Source organism: Pelodiscus sinensis, chromosome 3 (assembly GCF_049634645.1).
Source record: "Pelodiscus sinensis isolate JC-2024 chromosome 3, ASM4963464v1, whole genome shotgun sequence".
Taxonomy (NCBI): domain Eukaryota; kingdom Metazoa; phylum Chordata; order Testudines; family Trionychidae; genus Pelodiscus; species Pelodiscus sinensis.
The window spans coordinates 167,301,767-167,322,828 of record NC_134713.1 but is presented as its reverse complement, the minus strand read 5'-3'; the positions used below and the strand labels follow the sequence as shown (position 1 = coordinate 167,322,828).

The 21,062-nt window shown below is 41.1% G+C and overlaps 1 protein-coding gene across 2 annotated transcripts in view; it reads right to left on the bottom strand.

Annotated features, from left to right (window-relative positions):
* The window catches only part of THADA (THADA armadillo repeat containing), a 308,025-nt gene that overhangs the window by 86,982 nt on the left and 199,981 nt on the right, over window positions 1-21,062 (bottom strand). The window lies entirely within an intron of this gene.

Below are 21,062 nucleotides of genomic sequence, written 5' to 3'. Positions count from 1 at the left end.
TTTTAAAATTATTTTAACCCTTTCACCTCAATGAAATAGTATATGTATTAATGACATTTGTGTTAAACATTCTATATTTGAATCTACAGGTTTTATATAAACATTGTATAATAAACCAGTTTCAATTTTTGTAGTAATTATACTAATTAATTGGTGGCTATCAACTACATGTTTATTTTACTTGGATTATAAATATATAAAAAAAGATATAGGCTCCAGACCTGCCATGAGATGTCCACAGAGGAATCTCTAAGTTCTATACCCAATGTTGAAACATTGTTCTGCCTATTAATAGATTTGTTCATACTTTTTACTGTACTTCTTTTCTTAGAACGTCAGCTATTGTAGTCTCAGAGTGGTAGCTGTGATCGTCTGTATCTGCAAAAACAACAAGGAGTCCTGTGGCACCTTAGAAACTAACCGATTTATTAGGGCATAAATTTTTGTGGATAAAATCCACTGCATCAGATGAACTGGAGTGGAAGTTACAGAAGAATGAGTACTGTGTTTTAGCATGCATAACCCACGAGTTATGCAAAGTTTTACAACCCCTCCCCCATCCCCGTCTCCCCACGAGCTATAGTCATCCGCATGTTATAAAGGTTTTTTTTTTCCTGGAAGTACAGGAAGACAAGACTGACTCTTACTTGATAAAAGCAGCGTATTTTAATTAAATAATAGAGGCAGTGATATTAAAATACATTAAAAGTTAGAATTTTACTGTGCAACTACTAAAAGAATAAATATATGGTAAAACCATTTAAAAAAGCCATCCTCGCATTGTCACAAAATGCATAAGTTCATTCATTCTGATTACTAGAATCAGCACCACCAGCATCCTCCTCAGCGTCTGAGTTTTCAAAACTGTCAAAACTTTCGTCACAGTCATTGTCTTGAAAAACATCCATTAAATCCATAACCAAGGCTAGGCAAGCTTCAGTGACAGTTGAAGTCTGTGGTGCCGAATCAGAATCGCTGTCATAGTCTGATTCAGAGCTAGAAGAGTCAATGTCGGGAAGAATTTCACATTTATGGAACCCACTGCAAATAGTAGCCGGTTTTATTCTGTCCCAAGCAGCCAAAACCCATTTGCAAACTTCCACGTATGTTGCACGGCACTGTCGACCTGCCGGAGTGAATGTGTGTTCCCCATTTGTCATCCTATTATCCCATTCCTCTTGGATGAAGCACTTGAATGGGTGGTTGACAGCCACATCAAGTGGTTGCAACTTGCACATCAGTCCACCTGGAATTATGGCGATATGTGCACCCACGGCATTTATGTGTTTCTGAACTGAAGTTTCTTTGTGGGTGGCCAAGGAATCTAAAACCAGCAGAGATTTAGGATTTAAAAAACCCACCTTTTCATGCACAAAAGCAGCTTTCTGCCCATGTCTTCATAACATCTGTGTTCATCCAGCCCTTTTTGTTACAAACCACACAAATGCCAGGCCGGCAGTTTTTCTCTAAGTTATCCTCTTAAAAATCACCATTGGTTTTAAACAGGGTTCGCCGAACCGCGGCGAGCCCCGCTCGTAAGCCACGTTGTCCGGCGATCTGCGCATGCGCAGATCGTTTTGCGCATGCACAGATTGCCCGAACCTGGCTCTTCCGGGTTGTAATCTACTCGCCATAGAGTAGATTGCATTATTTGTTGAGCCCTGTTTATCACCATTTGCCGTGCATGCCAACACTACAGTAAAACAGGTGCGTTCATGACCAGTGGTTGCTACACAAACCGTTTTTGATCCAGTTTCTGCAACAGACCAAGTAGCAGGTATATCAAATGACATGGGCACCTCATCCATGTTAATAACGTTGCTAAGTTTCAAGCCCAGCTGGTGAATTTTTTTATGTACAAAAGTTTTAAAATCATCCATTTTCTTTTCCCATCCGTCAGGAAGCCATTGGCCAGCAGATATCTGTGTGCGAACTGACAGATTGTTTCTCCGTATAAATTTGAACACCCGATTTCCCAAGCCTCCCCTAAAACCATAGATTTTCTGTTCCATAGCCATAAGTCGAGCCTTGAGCTGTATGGCTACCGTTGACACCGCCCATTTGTCCTCTTTATGTGCACGAACCCACTTCAACAGGTTTTCTTCCAGAACTGGCCATTCGGCTTTCTTTGCACATCGCGCTCTTTTCCTAGGATATAATTTCTCAAGCTCTGCTTCTTCTTTTCTCCTCTCCTGAACAGACTTTTTGTTGATATAGTATTTTTTCCCTGCCACTCTGTTTCCACTGTCCTTTGCATATGTCACAACACACATTTAAAATTGGCTGTGTAGGATTTGCGCTTAGGCCTGTTTAAAAAGTTTTAAGTTTAAAATACCTTTTAAAAATTCAGTACAAGTTAAAACTACTAAAGGAATAAATGAATGGTAAAACAGTGTAATTCAAAGGGGTTATATACCAGCAATAAAGGTTGTAGCATACTTACTGCTCAGTGTCATCAGCTGAGGTTCATTAACACTTCACTACAGGTGCTGTTCATCTTCTGAGGGCTATACATATGCAGGGGTTGTCTAAGACTTTTTTAACACAATCAGGAAAAAACGCAGGATATGCATGGGTGCGGGTAATACATGTGCGTGGGTTATATATGCTAATTTACAGTATGTAAAAGAGAGAAACTGCTTGTGTTCATGAAACTAATCAATTTAGGGTGGAAGTGGGTTATTCACAGATTTTGGTGTGGAGATGTTAATATCCATAGAAGGGATATTCCCCTTGTAATACATTAACCAGTTGACATCCTTATTTAGTCCTAAATTGGTAGTGTTTAAAATGCAAATGAATTGTAGTTCAGCTATCTCCCATTCTAACCAGTTTTTGAAATTCTATTGTACAAGTGTGGCTGTCAAAGTAGCCATCTTTCTACTTAAGAACAACAACAAAAACTATACAAAACTACACAAAACAAAATCTCTTTATTTAGGACTTTGAAAAGACAGCATTTGGATCCCTAGTCAATTGACTAAACGATATTAAATTATAAAATGAGAATAAACATATGTCTATTTTAGAATGTATTTCTTCCATTATAATAAACATCCGTTTGAGCATAGAATCATGATGAAAACTATTTTAGGATCTGAAACTGATTTTTGATGACCCTAATAAATACTCAGTGAAAGCTGTTAAGAGTTTAATTCTTCTCGACAAATCAAGGTACAGGTCGAACCTCTCTTGTCTGGAATCCTTGGACCTAAGTGGTCCTGAACCACAGTTTGCTGCACAAGGGGAGGTCAAGGCTCCCTACCCAGGTGTAGGGCTCTGCTCCTGTCTGGGGCAATGCTTCCCACCCTGCCAGCACTGCTAGGGCTGCATCCCCCACTATGCCAGCCCCGAACAGGGGCCAGCCCCACTGCCTCCAATCCTGGCTGGGACTGCACAGCCCCAGCCGGAGCTGCACTCCCCACTCGCCAGCCCTAGCCTCAGTGGGCTGCGCTCCTGGCCACTGGCTCCACTGCCTCTAGCCTCAGCTACGGCTGCACTCCTTGCCACCAGCCCTAGCCAGGGCTGCGTTCCCCACTGTGCCTCCCCCACTGGAGATGCACTTCCCACCACCAGCCCAGCTCGGGCTGCACTTCTGAACCTGGGCAGCCAGGGTTCTTTGATCCAGCAATATCTCTGCCTGACCAGAGAGTCACAGATTTTAGAGGTTCAACTTGTATTTTTAAATTAGAAATTAAATATACATAGATGATATTGGTAAGAAAAGATACTGTCTTAGCTACAAAATGTTGGTCATGGAATGTACATAAGAAATTATCAACCAGAAGAGGATTTACGAAATGTAAAAATCATATTATATAATATTGTTACTGTAACAAACAGCAACATATTGGGAATAAGCAAAAATACTTGTGTAATTGACATCCTGAATTGTAAAATAATAATGACAATTTATGCATGAGCATTCAGACATTGTCCCTGATAAGGCAAGCAATAAACATTGCATCCAGATTTTATATAATTTTATATCAGCTGTCTCCCATTCTAACCAGTTTTTGAAATTCTATTGTACAAGCGTGGCTGTCAAAGTAGCCATCTTTCTACTTAAGAACAACAACAGCTCCAGATCAGCTGCTAGAAGTGGGCCTCATCCTCCTTGATTGGATCTACCTCGTTATCTCCAGCCTGATCCTGGCCTGCATATTTATACCTGCCTCTGGAAATTTCCACTACATGCATCTGACGAAGTGGGTCTTTGCCCACGAAAGCTTATGCTCCTACACTTCAGTTAGTCTATAAGGTGCCACAGGACTCCTCGTCGCTTTTGCAGATTCAGACTAACACGGCTACCCCTCTGATACTATCCATTTTAATGTTTTCAGTTCCATACTCTAAATCGGGGATGGGCAATAATTTCCGAAGAGGGGCCACTACAAACATTTTTGAAGTGGTGGCGGGCTGCCCTAGAAGGGGTGGGGCCTTGGGAGCCACCACAGAGGTGCAAGTCCTTTTAAATACTACTATTTAAAGGGCTTGCATCTGCCGAGGGCTGCTATGGCATTGCCTAGCAATGTATCAGCAGGAACACGGCCTTTAAAGAGAACCAAGTGAAAGGGCTCGCACCACCCGGGAGGCTCCCAGGCAATGTGTTAGCTGTGGGGCCGGGAGCTGCAAGCCCTTTCAACTACTTCTATTCAAAGGGCTTGCAGCTGCTAACGCATTGCCTGCTTAGACGGAACCAGTGGAAATTGCTCGTGCATCTCCGGATAAAAGAGGTAGGCAGGCTGGATCTGGCCCATTGACAGACTCTTGCCCAACCCTGCTCTAAACCATACCACCCTTTCTCCCTTTATAGGATGAAATATTACCATTGAGTCTATTTTATTCTCAGATTTATTCCTTCAGAAATAAATAAATGAGTACATTTAGCACAGAAATATTCTGAAAATCATTTCACGAACTGAAGTATTATGCTAGCAACTAAGGGATCTAAATATGGAGGCTACAGTCAGAGCAAATGATTGTATAAAGCCTCAAGAGGATCAATAAACCCCTAAGAGGAATCTTAAGGGCATTCTTTGAACAATTTAAAGAGCTTTTTGTCCACTTCTTCTCCAAAGGGCTGAACAATCATTCCACATCTCAGATTGAAAAGCAAAGACTTGCTCCATTTTAAACAATAAAATAATCCATTACCAAATATACTTATATAAAAATAAAAGCCATCAACTTAAATATTTCTAACCAAAGGAGTCATCTCTTCCATTCTGTGTCTGCCTTATGGCACAAGCTGTCATGTCACATTTTGGATTTTATAAGAAAACAAACAAAAAATAAACATATTTGAACCACTATGCAAAGTGGGAACTCCATTTAAATATATATTTTATATACTTTTAAAATTAAATGCAAAGTTAAACAGCAGGAGATTGAGATGAGGCTTGATAGTACCTGGAACCTACCCAGTAGAAGGAAGGCTCTTGCACAACTCAAGTACTGCTCCCAATGAATTCTATGCACTGTGCGGTACCAGTACAGACTTTTCGTTGTTGACAAGAAGCTCTAGGGATCTGCACATGGACAGGACATCTTTTGACATTTTGCTCGACTTGGGACTTCGAGCTGGCCTCGACTAGCCAGTCGACAAGGTATGGATAGATCTGGATGTCCCGGCATCCTGATGTAAGCTGACATAAGCTGCGACCACAACTATATACAGGAATGCCACCTTCCAGGACTGGTGGTATAAAGAGCAAGAACCGAGAGGTTCAAAGGAATGTCCAGGGAACTGGGAGAGGACTAGGCTGACATTCCATTCTGGGACAGGGTCCTGAACCTGAGAGAAGAGCCTCTCAAGGCCCTGCAGGAATCTCACTATCAAGTCATTCAAGAAGCCAGTCTGCCCTTGGGTCAATGCAGTGAGACAAGGACTGGCTCAGGCTGCACTTGTATCCTTTGCTCTTTCTGGCAAGAGGCTCTTGTCAGGGTTGACTACCCTGACTAGTGGGGTGCAAGGGTTTAAAACGCTTTTGAGTTGGGGTGGGAACGTACAAGCCCAGGAGTCCTTAAGCCCATGTAACTTTGAATCTGTCTGTGCAGCAAACAAAGCATGGCTGTTGAAAGGGAGGTCCTGGAGAGAATGCTGCAATGCCCACGACAGACCAGAGAGGAGCAACTAGGATGCTTGATGCATAGTGACGGTAGGCATCATTGTGTGCACAGCTAAATCTGCCACATCAGAAGCAGCCTGTAAAGCTGCTCTGGCTGCTGCTGTTCCCTCTTCCAGGAGAGCTTTGAACTCTTTCCTTGAAATTAGTCACGGATCACCAGATGTGGAACTCATAGCTGTCAAGGAGTGACTGGTTGTTAGCCACCCGCAACTGTGAACTGGCCAAGAAATACATCTTTTGACCAAATGAGTCCAGTTTTTTTGAGTTTTTGCTCTTGAGTGCTGCCCCTAGTTGCCCCGTCCCTCCTTTTGGTTGACCGCTTCCATCACCAGAGAGTTAGGAATGGGATGGGACTAGAAGTGTTTGTAGTCCTTGGTTGGGACAAAGTCCTTCCTCTCACCCCTTTTGAGGATGGGCAGGAGGAAGGAGGGTTTCTGCCACAGGGCTATGGTGTTCTTTCAGACCCCTTCATACAAAGGCAGGGGCCACCCAAGCTGATGTCCAGGAGCTCAAGACATGGATGAGTGCATTCACTGGCTCCTCTGCCTGGAGCTCCAGGTTAGCTGCTACCCACTTCAGGAGCTCTTGATGAGCGCTGGCATCCTCCTGAGGTACAAACAGCAGGGGCTTGTAATGGCCTCCTGTGGGTGCCACCACATCCATCTCCTCCTCTACCAGGGCAGACTGTTGGCTTCCCAGGATGCCTTGGCTCAGTGTCAGGCCTTTCTCTAAGATTTGCCCTTTGGAGTAGGGATGGGGAATAATCTAAGGTTGAAGGCTACTCTGAGATCCCTGAGGTTGGGCGTGCCTAGTGAGTAGATTGAGTAAACCTCCCTGAGTTCCAAGGGAACCAAGGCATTTGCCATTGCCTTTGCAGCCATTCCTATGGCAGCAGTATTGTGGAGGGGGGCAGTGCTGCCAGGGCCAGAGCTTGGCCAAGAGATAGGGAATCCTGCTCAGTGCTGGCGTCTGAGGCATCTCCTTTGGTAGCTAGGGACCCAGTACGGGGAGGTCTCTGGGTGTCTGGTGACCAGCAAGAAGGGCAGGCTCAAGATGATCTGTCCCATGAGCCTCTGTCTCAGGCCCTTGCAGACTGGCATAACATGGTAGATCGGTGATGGGAGTTTGGTGATCAATGCCTCCTGATACTCACTCAGTACAGGAATCCAGAGAGGGACCTGGAATAGTAATGGGACCTGTGGCCCGAAGACCTTCTTGACCCCCATTTTTTTAAATGCTGAATGGATTCACCATTGGATTATACTTGCTTTAGTTACATCAGTATTGCACTGAAGCATCTCAAAAAAGGATCAACGCTTGTATGAAACTAACAAAATATCTGATGATTTTAAATCATCTGATTGTTTAATAAAATGTTAGCCAATTTCTGAACCTAAGATGTGCTTGGTGTGCTGCTGCATTGGTAAGCGAATTAATTCTCAATACACCGAACTGAAAACGCAATGTAACTTTTTAGTTGTGAAGTTAAACTATAGTGTCACATTATCTCTTTCTTTTTTTTTTTTTTTAAAGAAGCAAATTGACATTTTGTAATGCTGGTGTTAATCTTACAGAACAAATTGTCATTTTCTGATGTTCACAATAAATGTTGTTTAACTACAGGCATGTATGCTGAGAAAGCATATTTTGTTTAAAGAAAAAAGGATGTTGATGATATTGTCCATCTTTAACATGTAGTCACACACATAAAGTCCCTTTCTCATACATCATTTTTCTAACCATACGTTTGCAAGTAATATAATTACACATTTTTCAGTGAAGTAGTAAGGTTAGACTTTTCTCCCCTCAACTTGACCTGAAGCCATAAAAGCTTCTGCCTGCATGCCCTTAGCTGTGTTTGTATGAATTAAGTATACAGTATAAATATTCACATTCCGAACTGTGAGGCTGAAACAATACTCTGACTGTTCTGCTCTTGAAGAAAAAAAAAAAAAAAAGAAGCAAACTGACATCACCCTATACTGTACATTTTCGACAAAGATCATTTATTTAACTCCCTGAAAAAATACAGATGTTTCACTAGCTGAAATAAAACACTACGTAAATACCAAGGTTGGAAAAATGTGGCACAGACTAAATGGGTAGGGGTTGAAGCAACAAGAAGAGGAAAAAAAGGTGTTTGCAAAATGGCAGCACAGTAAAAAGACTGCACTTAGCCAAAGATCACAGAGTTGTAATGGGTCAGGCACAATCTGCTGCTTGAAAATAAGAGAACAAATTCAATTCTGTGAATGTACAACGCGAACACAGAGATTTAGATTTTTATGTGGTAAAAATATGATGCAAAAATAAGATTCAAGTCAGAAGCAAAATAAATATATTCACTTCTACAATAATGGGTTAAAAATTTATAAAGAAACCTAGGAACAATTCATTTCTATTTTGTGCTACACCCAGAATATGGCAGCACTGAAAGCCTCAAGTATACTCTACTAGAAAATGCAGAAACATAATAAAGTTATATATCTATTTTTAAAACTTACTACAAGTTGAATTTCCTAAATCCAGGACCCTCTGGTCCAGCACCTAGCAGTGTTAGCCAACTAGGAGCCCTGTCCCCAGGGAGCCCCAACTGGGCAGGGCAGCTGTGGGACTGGAGAGCCCCATCCCCAGACAGCCCTGGCCAGGTGGGGCAACAGCGGGGCAGTTGGCAAGCCCCATCCCCTGAGAGCTCCGTGGAGCGTGGCCGAAGCAGGGCAGCCGGCAAGACCCATTCCTGGAGAGCCCCAGTGGGGCATAGCAGAAGCAAGGCAGCTGGAGAGCCACCTCCCTGGAGCGTGGCCAAAGTGGGGCAGCCGGTGAGTCCTGTCCCCAGGGAGCCCTGGCGGGGCGGGGGACAAACAGGGCCACAGAAGCTGGGGAGCTCCCCAGGGAGGGGCAGTAGTCTAAGCTGGAAGGCTGCAAATTCTCTCATTTGGGATAGATCAGGTCTCGAGGGTGCCAGACTAGGGAGGTCCATCCTGATTTTTCACTGTAATTGTTCTTTTCCGGAAAGGATATGCAAACACCAACGAATCAGAATTTTCCATTCACATGCTTACTGATAGCACTTGACATGACATGTGCACAAGTATAAACAACTACAAAAGGTGCAAGTATGTGGATTGGGCCCATAATTTCATGGCAATATCCTGTTGAATCAAATAATTGTTCTGCTCCTCCGTTCTGCCTCTCAGTTATGGCCAATATAGATTCTGCCATGAAGGTGAAAAGAAACATGGACTGCAGATGCAAAAATTATACAAGTTACAACTAAAACGGTGGAAAGTTACTTTTTGATATCTCAGGGGATGATTGCAAATAAAGCTGGAATTTAAATTTCCTGTGCTTCATTTGCATAATGGTGGCCCCGGTTTTTTCTACGAGGGGCTTTTTGATAGAAAAACAGCAGTTTAGATGGGGATCTTTCGAAAATAAAAGCCTTTTTCAAAAGATCCTGTACTCCTCAAAAAATTAGGTTTACAGGATTTTTCAAAAAAGGGTTTATTTTCGAAAGATCGCCGTTTTTCTATCGAAGCCCTGTGTTGAAAAAAAACCCGTGGCCACTATTATGCAAATGAAGCGCAGGAAATTTAAATCCCGGCTTCATTTGCAATTTTGAAGTGTCTAGTTAACATCCCTTTTTCGAGAAAAGGGATGTAGTCTAGACACACCCAGGGATTCATTTACATGCTGAAAGATGAAGGAAGACATGATTTTCCATGTATTTTATTTGAAGGGGAAATTAAATATTTTTATTCATGTTCCTGTTTAAATATCCAAAAATTGGAGAAAAGAATAATATTAAAAGTATGGCGAAAGCATAGAAAATAACAGTATGGATGAGCAAGTATATGGCTCAAGAGGTCAAGGTACCAAGAAAAAAGACCCAATGCTCTTCATCATTATATTGTATCGCGCATAGCTTACATGTATTAATGCACTCAGAAGTGTAACTAGTTCCAATAAAGTACACTTTTCTTGACCTCGAAATCTACTAAGTGCCATTCATACTAGGGAAGTGAATGTTTAACTGGTTAAGAAGATAAGAATGAACATACTGGATCAGATCAAAGGTCCATCTAGCCCAGATTCTGTTTTCCAACAGCGGCCAATGCCACATGCTCCAGAGGAAGTGAACAGAACAGGTAATCACCAAGTGATGCCATTTGCAGCCTCTGACAAACAAAGGCTAGGGACACCATTATTGGCTAATAAGTAATGATAGATCTAACCTCCCTGAATGTATCTAGTTCTTTTTTGAACCCTGTTCAAGTCCTGATCTTCACAACATCTTCTGGCAACAAGTTCCATAAAGAAAAACTACCTTTTGTTTATTTTAAACCTGCTACCTATTAATCTGATTTGGTGACCCCAAGTTCTTATGTTATGGTTGAGGCTTACTGGTTAAGGTTAATCAGTTGGGGCTGGTACAACCCCTGCCCATAGTGGGCCTGGGTGCCCCTCAGGCAGGGGCTGCTCCAGTGTCCTGATCAGCCTCTGTCTGCAGCAGGCCCAGGCACCTCGCCAACAGGGGCTGCTCTGGCAAGGACACTGGGGGATGCCATTCCAGACTAGCAGCAGGCAGGGGGTAGGAAAGAAGACACTCCAGTCCTCCTTGCATTTAATCAGTTAACCGATGAAACAATAGATTTAACCAGTTATCCAATTAAACAGGATTGTACATCCCTAATCCATATCTTGGAAGTCCTTCCTTTTGCCATGTTAGGTTCACCACATTTCTGGGGTTGTTTTTAAGAAGTAAATTATTTTTAAGACAGTCTAATCATAATCATCAACACATTTATGAAGCGATATATTATGACTGGTTATATATAATCTAATATCCTTAAACATGGGTAATTTTTTTTTAATATCAGGAGCACATCCTGATTTATATTGCACCATGTTAATGCCTAGTTTAAACAAGAAAATGCCACCAAGGCCTGAGCAGGCCTCTATTGACAGTACATCTGAATTTGTACTATTGAGTGATTAGTAGCAGAGTATTGTAACATTTTATGATTAGATATTATTGTGAGGAGCATGCACAAATACCAACAGGATGATTTATATCAACAAAAACAAAATTTTGGCATGAGCATGAAGCCTTTCCAACAAAGTGATACAGTTTAATTTATAAGGACATCTGAGAAAAAGTTATATGGGTAAAACTAAGGTAACAGATAATTCATCTTTACGAAAACAGTGCATAGTCTACTCCCCTCGCCTTCTCACGGGGCCTTTCACCAAAGCCTGCAACTTCACAAGGATGATTTCATAACCAATCAGGTATTTATTCACATTTTCTTTATCCTCATAGCGCAAACTATGCTTAGATTTTTCTTCTCCAAAATTTGTTGTGTTCCTGAATGAATGGTCTCCAAAGTTATCACTGAAGAGCTACTGTTGGAAATTCTATACTTTTTTCATCTTGAGAAAATATGTATCGATACAATTATTTCACTCTTTTTATTTACGGCAAATGGGAAGTGGTATGGTTAAGAGACGATTCATTTGCACTCTGTCCATAGCTTCCACTTGATTTAATCTGTGTTTCAGAACTTAGTCGTGCAAATTTATTTTGTTTATTAACATATGAAATGCTGGAGTTTTAATCATCCCTCTTTCAAATATCACTGATGAAATAAATAATAAGATTTTGCTAAATAAAAGAAAAGGAATAGCTTTGACAATTAATAAACCAGAAAAGATGCTGAATCTATTAATTGAACTAAAAATCTAAAATATAAATTCCTATAATTAAGTAGGGGATACAGCTATAAAAACTAGTAACTTCTTAAAATAAGTCAGCAAAGCACAGCAACTAGTTTGAGAATGATGAATCTGTTATACAAAATAATGAAACCTTCTCAAATAATAGATACTTTTATAAAATTATGGAGGAATATTGTGGTGGCTACATAACTGATATGTTCTGAAAACCGTTAAGCATAAATTTATGCTTTTCGCTAAAAGGAGGTGACCAATTAGTAAGAAATCTGATGCAGAGTTAGTTTTAAACCTCTTGTATTTTTTATATTTGGTTTCTCTTCATGTTTTTAATAGGAAGTTTTAAAATTTGGGCTCTGGAGAAATTTTTCCTTGCTTATCCTACTATTAAAATAAAATAATAAAAGTATATGCGTGTCCATTAGTGCTGTCCCATGAGCAAGATCTATATCTATGTATAATATAGATATATATTGCTTCCAGCTAGGGTCACTACTGAATTTTCATTTTGTGGCACAGTCCTAATTCAACTCACTCTTTTCTTGTCTGTGCAGTGGACGTTTTTGTTTGCATGATGCTGCTGCCACAGCTCTTAAAACATAGTCTATACAAAACTTGGGCAGAGATAGGGTTGCCAGGTGTCCAGTATTGACCCGGACAGTCCAGTATTTTTGCTTCCTGTCAGGTAAAAAAAATTCAGAAAATACCAGACACCTAAAATGTCCGGTATTTTCTGATTTTTTTCCCCAGCCAGGAGGCAAAAATACTGGACACCTGGCAACACTAGCACTGGGGCCCAGCTCCCAGCCTCCCACCCCGTGGGCCCCAAAACCCCCAGCCTCCCGACCCCATGCTTACCTGATTCCACAGGGAAGCTAAGTTCTGGCTTGAACAACACAAAATGGCCGTCAGCAAAAAGCCTAAAGACCAAGGGGAAGCAATGCCTTCCCTGGGTCTTAGTGCTCAACCGTTCCCCAGTTCCTATCCCTACTCTGACTCATTCTGAAAGGGGCGATGCTGTTCTATTATTTAATTGTGTGTGTGTGCGTGTGCGTGTGCGCACGCTTAATAAGTCTCGGAGTCCTTTTTCTTTTTGTTCAACAACTTTGGCCCCCCTTTCCTTCTGCCCCCCCCCCACCAGAATTTTTTCCCCAGTGTTTTTTTTTTTTTCAAGGGGGCGGGGTTCGGTATTTTTGGTTCAACCATCCGGCAAGTGAACTCCCAAATATATCTGGTCAACTTTTTTAATGTTTAAAAAGGTTGGGATTTAGGATAACGTTTAGACATTCACAGGGTCATCCTTACAAATTATGAAGCCCTATGCGCCTGAGCACCCCCCTGTGCAGCTTCTCCCAGGGGCATGGGGAATCCCCCCTGCCCTGTATGCAGCTTCTACCGGGGACATCCTCCTCCAGTGTGGCTCCTGCCTGGGGCTTCCCTCTCGCACCCCATGGTGTGGCTACTACTGGGGCCTCAGGGCTTCCCTGCTACTTCTCCCACCACGATACTTCAGTCACCCCCCTCACGCAACTTCTAGTGAGGCTCAAGGACTTCTCTGGGACCAGAGCAGAGCTGCAGACGCTGAGGCTCCTCTCTGTAGCCAGTCTGGCAGCAGGAAGCTGTCCCTAGGTGGCTGCTGCTGGCAGAGGAGCATGTAGGAGCCAGGGGAGGGACAGAGAGAAGCCCTGCAGTGGAGAGAAGAGAGCAGCTGTGGAGAGGGGTAAGAAAGGAACCAGCAGAGACATATCTTCAGGCATACAAAAACACACAGCTGTGTAGGGCACCCAATAATTTGGGGCCACCAATTTTCAGGTGCCCTATGCACCTCCATATTTTGTGCAAGCCTAGGGATAGCCCTGATTATGCGCAGTACAGTGAAAAGCTTATGAATTGTACACAGAAACCTGACTGGTTGGTTGATAAGAAGAGGGGAAGGAGATCTGAGGACAAATGATCCAGAACTGTTTGATGAAAGGCAGGGTCAGGTACACAACAGGCAGATACATAAATGGGGCTGTGCACATGTAAACATGATTGTTTAATGGGGACAGGGCACATACACCCTTGTCAGAAGCTACACTTTTTGCAGGATAACTTACTAGGATTTTTTAAAGAGAAGGGGGAAAAGGAAAATTGAAACTTTCAGTTATATAACACCCATAGCCAAAGCCACAGTGTGCTTCTAATATCACTAGTAGATTTGCTCACTCTGATGAAGGGAACTGTATCTGCTTCTACTAATTGCTAAATCTGCAAGCTAAATTCAGAGATACAAGTTGGTGGCTGAAATGTCTGTGTTCTTTGGGGGAGATGGTTATGCTTAACAGATAGCACAACAGGTTGGGACTCAAAAGACCTGGGTTCTGGTTCCAACTCAGCCACTACCTTGTTGCATGGCATCGGACAAACCATTTTAGCCACCCTTATGCTTCAGTTTCCCCATCTGTAAAATGGGATAGAAATGCAAGCACCTTTGTAAAAGCACTTTGTCATGTACAGTGAAAAACACTAAGAGCTAGATACTATTATTTATTGCTATTATCGCACTACATATTTATATTTCTGTAGCCCACAAGACCCAATCACACATCAGATCCCCCACAACAACAAAATACAGTATACAAATGTATATATAGCCTTATAAACCCTTCAGGCAATGTAATCACCTGACAACCCCGATTACCACTCCTATATCCATAACCTTGTCCCTCCAAATTAAATTATCTGGAAATTTTTGCAGCATAAAACCATATAACGCCTTAAATCTTAAGCAGTTTAAACGGATATAAGGATAACAATTGCTACATAAAAAATCTTGTTCCTTTTGTTGATAAGTAGTGAGAAAAATTATCTATATGCATATACATGTGCAGGTATGTGTATAAGAACGTAAGATCTTAAAAACAGCCATACAGGGTCAGACCAAAGGTTCATCTAGCCCAGGATCCTGTCTTCCAACAGTGGCCAATGCCAGATGCCCCAGAGAGAGTGAACAGAACAGATAATCATCAAGTGATCTCTCTCCTATCACCCATTTCCATCTTCTGACAAACAGAGCTGGGGACACCATTCCTACCCATCCTGTCTAATAAGTATTGATGGGCCAATTCTCCATGAATGTATCTAGCTTTTTTTGGAACCCTATTAAAGTCCTGTTTTTCACGCTATCCTCTGGCAAGAAGTTCCATGGGTTGACTGTATGCTGCATGAAGAAAGATGTCTTTTGTTTGCTTTAAACCTGCTGCCGATCAATTGTTTACTATTGTATATTATTTTTAATTTGTATTACACTAGCTCCTAGAGTCCCCAACTAAAACTGAGATCCCACTTTACTAGATTCTGTACAAAGAATCAGAAAAAAATCCTGCCATTATGAATTTATAATCTAAAAAGAAAAAATAGATAATGTGTGAGAGAGAGAGGAGATGGGGAATTGAAGCACAAACAGAATATGTGATTTGCCAAGGTCACAGAGGAAGTCTGAGTCATGAATTGAACACGGATTTTTTCCACAGACATATCTAAGTGTAAAACATGCTACATTTTAAGCCTATTTCATTTTTAAGCGAATATCTCTCTCACTACTGAAAAAGGTGGGGGAAACTTATTTTAGTAAAATGGATAAAAACATAAAATGAACTACAAAAAACACTTGGCAAAAACATCATCAGTATTTCCTTAGTATTAATAACATACAAAAAATTTTAGACAATAGAGTTTCCTGGTTGTTTCCCCTGGTACTGTGTACCTTTTACAATTACGAAAAACATGGTACTAGGAACAGAGATAACCCCTAATGAAATTTAAACCGTAGCAAATAAATGAACCACGTTATAATAGCCATTGCTGAACCTCAGCAGATTTTCACCCTTCACATACAGACAAGGCTATTTATAAATTTTACTTCCCATCAAGCCCAGCATGATGTCAGCTTACAATAACAAGTTAATGTTAATGTTTTCCAGTAATTTTCACAGTGCCATTTAACTGCAAGTGTCCCCGCCAAGGTAAACTTAAGGGCAATGAGAGGGCTAACTGCATAATCAAAGAACAGGCTTAATGAATATTGCATTTATGCTTTGAAGTGAAGACCAAGAAGTACAACTGCAACATATTATGCTGTTTTTCTGTCCCCAGAGTTTAATTTAGCTAACTATTTTAACACATCTGTCCAAAGCAGCTAGAACATATTCTCCCCAATTTTGATTGACCACAAATCTCATCATCTAATGCATTTTTTCAGATAAGCATGAAACTCAAAACTGTCAAGCATTCCTTCTGCACTCGGAATTACATCGGAACTTTTTGTTGTAATAGTGTGACTTCATAAATGAGTCTGCCTGTCTATTGTCTAAGGCAGGAGAGGCCAAACCACTAAACGAAGAGAGCCGAAACAGCGGCAGAAAAAACACGAAGAGCCGCACCAGAATTGTTGAGGGAAAAAAGGGGGGGGAGGAGGGAAGAGCTCCCCACCAGCCAGAGTTGTTGAGGGGGGAGGGCGAGACAATGCTCCCCCTTTAAAATCCATGGGGCTAGGCTTTTTGGCCACATCATGCTCCTGCTGGCCGCCACCATTTTGCCAACACCACTTTGCTGTGCTGGACAGCTCCCCTGCACCCAGTGAGCACAGGGAGCTGGGGGCCCTTTGTAGGAGTGCATGGGGCGGCTTCGCGAGCTGCACTTTCAGGGGGTGAAGAGCCACTTGCAGCTTGTGAGCCACAGGTTGGCCACCCCTGGTCTAAGGGTACGTCTACACAGCAACATTATTTCAAAATAACGAGCGTTATTTCAAAATAATTTAGTCCGCATTAGCACAGCAGGCAATTATTTCAAAATAATCTCAAACTACTGTCAAGCTTATTCCTGTCACCCTCATTGTACGAGGAAGTAAGGGAAGTTGGAGGATGAGTGCTCTCTTTTGAAATAAGTGCTGTGTAGATGCTCCCAATTTTGAAATGAGCTATCATTGAGCTCAATTTGCATAGCTTATTTCGAGTTAAGCCCTGTTATATAGATGCACCCTAAGAATTTCATACAGCTGCCATCACCATAGCAGATGAGCTTCTTCCATGTCAAATCAAGAGCAGTAGAGGTGTCCCTAGTGAACTTCATGGAGTCTTTAGAATGTCTCCTTTGGGGGAGGGGGGAGGTAAAACTGTGTTTGGGATAAGGTTTTATTTTTAAATTTTGTAATTAATTCCTCCCTACTCTGTCATGTAGGTGGATTAGTAATACCTCATGACTCTGTAAAAATACAAGTATATAAGCATAGAGAACTGTCTGTGTCCGGGGCCTTCAGGAGGCAATCTTTAAGGGCCATTAGAGCTCTTTCTGCTATGTCCCGGCCTGAATCTTAGTTACAAGGTATCTAGGATGTTCACTGATGTTACATATTGTTGGGCCTGGTGATACCTACTTACTTACTGCACATTACCAGCCTTTTGGAAGCTATAAAAGTTACTAAAGTAAAACAAGTATGTCATGAAATGAAAGAATAATACTTCCTTCAAATACACTGGGGTTGTAGAATACTTCATTTTGGGAAGCCTTAACCTGCTTCCACAAAGAGAGCAAGTCATTTCTGTTACCTTTTGGTACAGAAAAATAAAAAAGGTGAAAATAAGCATCGCGATATACAAGAGTAACAGACAAACAATAAGAAGGCCTTTCATTTCTCTCTGAAGTATTAAATCAAGAAGAGAGAATTGACAGTATCTTCCTTGTCAGGAAGCAGCAACAGCAAGTAGTTGATTTAGAAGTTATAGGTACATTAAACTTTAACTAAGGAGGTGCTGAACAGCTTTTGACAAAACTGTATGTATAGTTTAAAAAAAAAAAAAAGATTGGTCCTATGGTACCTTAGAGACTAGCCAAAATATATAGAATCATGAATTTTTAATGGGTAAAACCCACCTCCTCTAATGAACTGGAGTGGAATTCAATTCATCTGATGAAGTGAGTTTTGCCCACGAAAACTCATGAGCACTTGGCGTTTTTAAAGTTACAGACTAACACATGAGATTTTTGTTTGTATAAATAGTTAACCTATAGGGATTTCATAGTCTCAAAAAAGATTCCTAGTTTTTTCCCAAATCTAGTTAATTTATCACCTATCTGCTGTCACTTTTATTTGCTCTGCAAACCTTTAAGCATGAATCAACAAGCTGCAAACAGGGCCTCCATCTGTTTCTATTTTAAGATAAGGGATCTCTTCGCAAGCTACAGTTTACAAAAAAGCAGTCTAAATCTTTATTACACAGGTTAAAGGTCAAACTCTTCAATATAGTACTAACGGGACGTATTATGACTTTCACTTTAAGACCTGATAGACAGAATCCCAAAATTTAAGTTTTAAAGCTTGTCTAGAAATTGTGTAATAATTGTCCCCCTCCCCCCCGTTTACAACATAGACAATACAATAATAAGATAAATTTATTATAGAATTATTAGGTCTATAGGCCAGTAGGCCAGTTTTAGCCACTATACAATTGTATTCCTAGATTTCAAGACTTTACCATCTACAATAATAGGATTTTCTTTTTTCCCAATAAAAAAAAAGCTTTAACAACATTTACCGGATTATTTTCATTAGAAAATTTGAATGTGCTTCCTGTCTATGACTTATAAATACTGAAATGGAATTGTCCCATCCATTTTGCAGGGAGGCTGTAAAGTCACTACTTCTCAACTGTGTAATTCCTTACATTCTTGTTGGCAAATGGAAATTTTATTAACAAGTCTGAATATAAAGATTTTGCATATTGTATAGTTATTTCTTAATACCACAGTGATCCACTGACTGGCTAATGCTCTAAGTTGTTGCACAGAATAGAAATGATCTCTCCTCCTTTTTCCATTTTCTTATCAAAGATAAGTTAAAATTTAAAAAACAGTTTAATTAAAAAGGAATTACTTTAGAGAAACTATCCCCTCCTCAACCAAAGAAGGCTAGAGGGAGGATATTAGCATGACAGGTGGGATAGCAGACTTGAGAAGGGATCAGAATTTGGTGTGACCATGCCTACTTTAGGTATATATACTGGAAGGAATTAAGAAAAAAGTTATTAACAGAGGGATTTATAGTTGCAAAGGCCACTGCAAAGTTAGATCATAGAAAGTACACATCAGTATAACGAAAAGTTGTCCTGTTAACTTAGTAACTGCCATCTCCTGGGCCAATAATTCTCAAAGAGAGATGGATTTTTAGGACAAATGAACATGAAACAGTATCAATTTGCTAGCACAATACCAAGACATCTAATATTTCAAAATATTTTCAGGGATCACTGAGAAGTGCTACTCCTTGTGTCAGATGGGTTAAAAAAGATAAACCCAGTACGTTTATCAATGTTTCACACATATCCTTCAATACATCCATCCAAAAAGGTGTTTCTCCCCAAGAGAATCCAAACAGTAGATACCTTAAATCTATTTAGTGGTCTGCAAAAGTGCATTATTGCCTCTACTTTCATCATTTTAAAACTCTTATATTGAAGAGACAGAGGGAAGGACAAACATTTCTCAAGCTATGATAAGTGTATTTTGTGGATCAATATCCTTCTCCTAATGCCACCCATTGAGGAACAGTTACACATCTGTTGTGAGACCAATACAGCAATACACAGGCAATCCAGGAAGTTTTTGGAAAATGTTGGGAACAACTTCCTGAAGGACAAGTGCAGAATCTTCACATGGGACGGAAGAATCCCAAGCAGTGCTAAAGGCTAGGGACCGACTAGCTGAGCAGAAGTTCAGCAGAAAAGAACCTGGGGATTACAGTGGATAAGCAACTGGATATGCGTCAACAATGTGCCCTTGTAGCCAACAAGGCTAACAGCATATGGGGGTGCATTAGTAGGGGTATTGCCAATAGATCTAGGGAAGTGATTATTCCCCTTTATTTGGCACTGGTGAGGCCACATCTGAATTATTGTTTCCAATTCTGGGTCCTCCATTATAAAAAAGATTGTGGATGCACTGGAGAAAGTTCAGCAGAAGAAAACAAAAACTACTAGAGGGCTGGAGCACGCGACTTATGAGGTGAGGCTGAGGGACTTGAGGTAGAGGTTTTTAAGTCCTGGTTTGAGAAAGCCCTGACTAGGACGATTTAGTTGGGATTGGTCCTGTTTTTAGCAGGGGGTTGGACTCGATGACCTCCTACAATCTCTTCCAGTCCTATGAAGCTATTATTTGTTTAGAGAGGAGAATCGGATTATGCTTTAAATAGGAGTTAAGATAATACAAAGCACATGTTTAGCCTCTGCTTGCAAAATAGAGTTGTTAAAATAGAAAGAGCATGCTGCTATATCACTATACTGTGCATGCCTAATGAGGTTTAAAGTGAATTGTGCCATAATTTTGCAATATCTGCACACTATAAATTAACATTACGAAACAATGTTTTTAATTAAATATTTAAACCAATTCAATTTTTAAATAAAATTAATCACCTATCAGGTTTCATTTCAAATTACTGAATCAGTTTTTTATTATGAAGTAAAAACAGAGAGCTAATATAGTGGAGATGTCTAAAGGGTACATCTACACTTACGGCAGCATATAGAGCAGTTTCTCAACCAGTGATACGAGTACCTTTAGGGGCACTCCAAAAAGTCTAAAGGGTACGTCAACACACTGACATTTGGAAAAAAAACTGAATTTTTGTTTTAAGTTTTACAGCGCTTTATTATGTTTGCACTTTTTACACCCAAAAATTGAATGCTCCCTCTCTCCCCCCTGGCTACAATTAAGTTGTTTAAACAAATGTGTTGCAATGGTAGAAAAAAAATTGTGTGTCTGAAAACTGTAGGTCCTGGGGGTACTTATTCTTTTTTTAAAAGGGGTACTTTATAAAAAAAGGTTGAAAAACACTGATGTAGAGCATAGTACAGGTATGAAGAGTAGGGTAAATGGAGAGGCACTGATTACAGGCAGTCCCCGACTTACGCGGATCCGACTTACGTCGGATCCGCATTTACGAACAGGGCTTTTCTCGCCCTGGAGCTCGCAGGCGGCAGGACCGCCCAGAGCACAGCGGTCCCGCCACCGCGTCCTCCGGGGCGAGAAAAGCTGCTCCGGGTCTCCCTGGTGTGCTGGGGGGGGCTCCCCCCCAGCACAGCAGGGAGACAGGAGCAAAGCCGCAAAGGTGGGGGAACCCGCCGCCTGTGCGGCTTTGCTCCGGGGCAAAGGAGCAAAGCC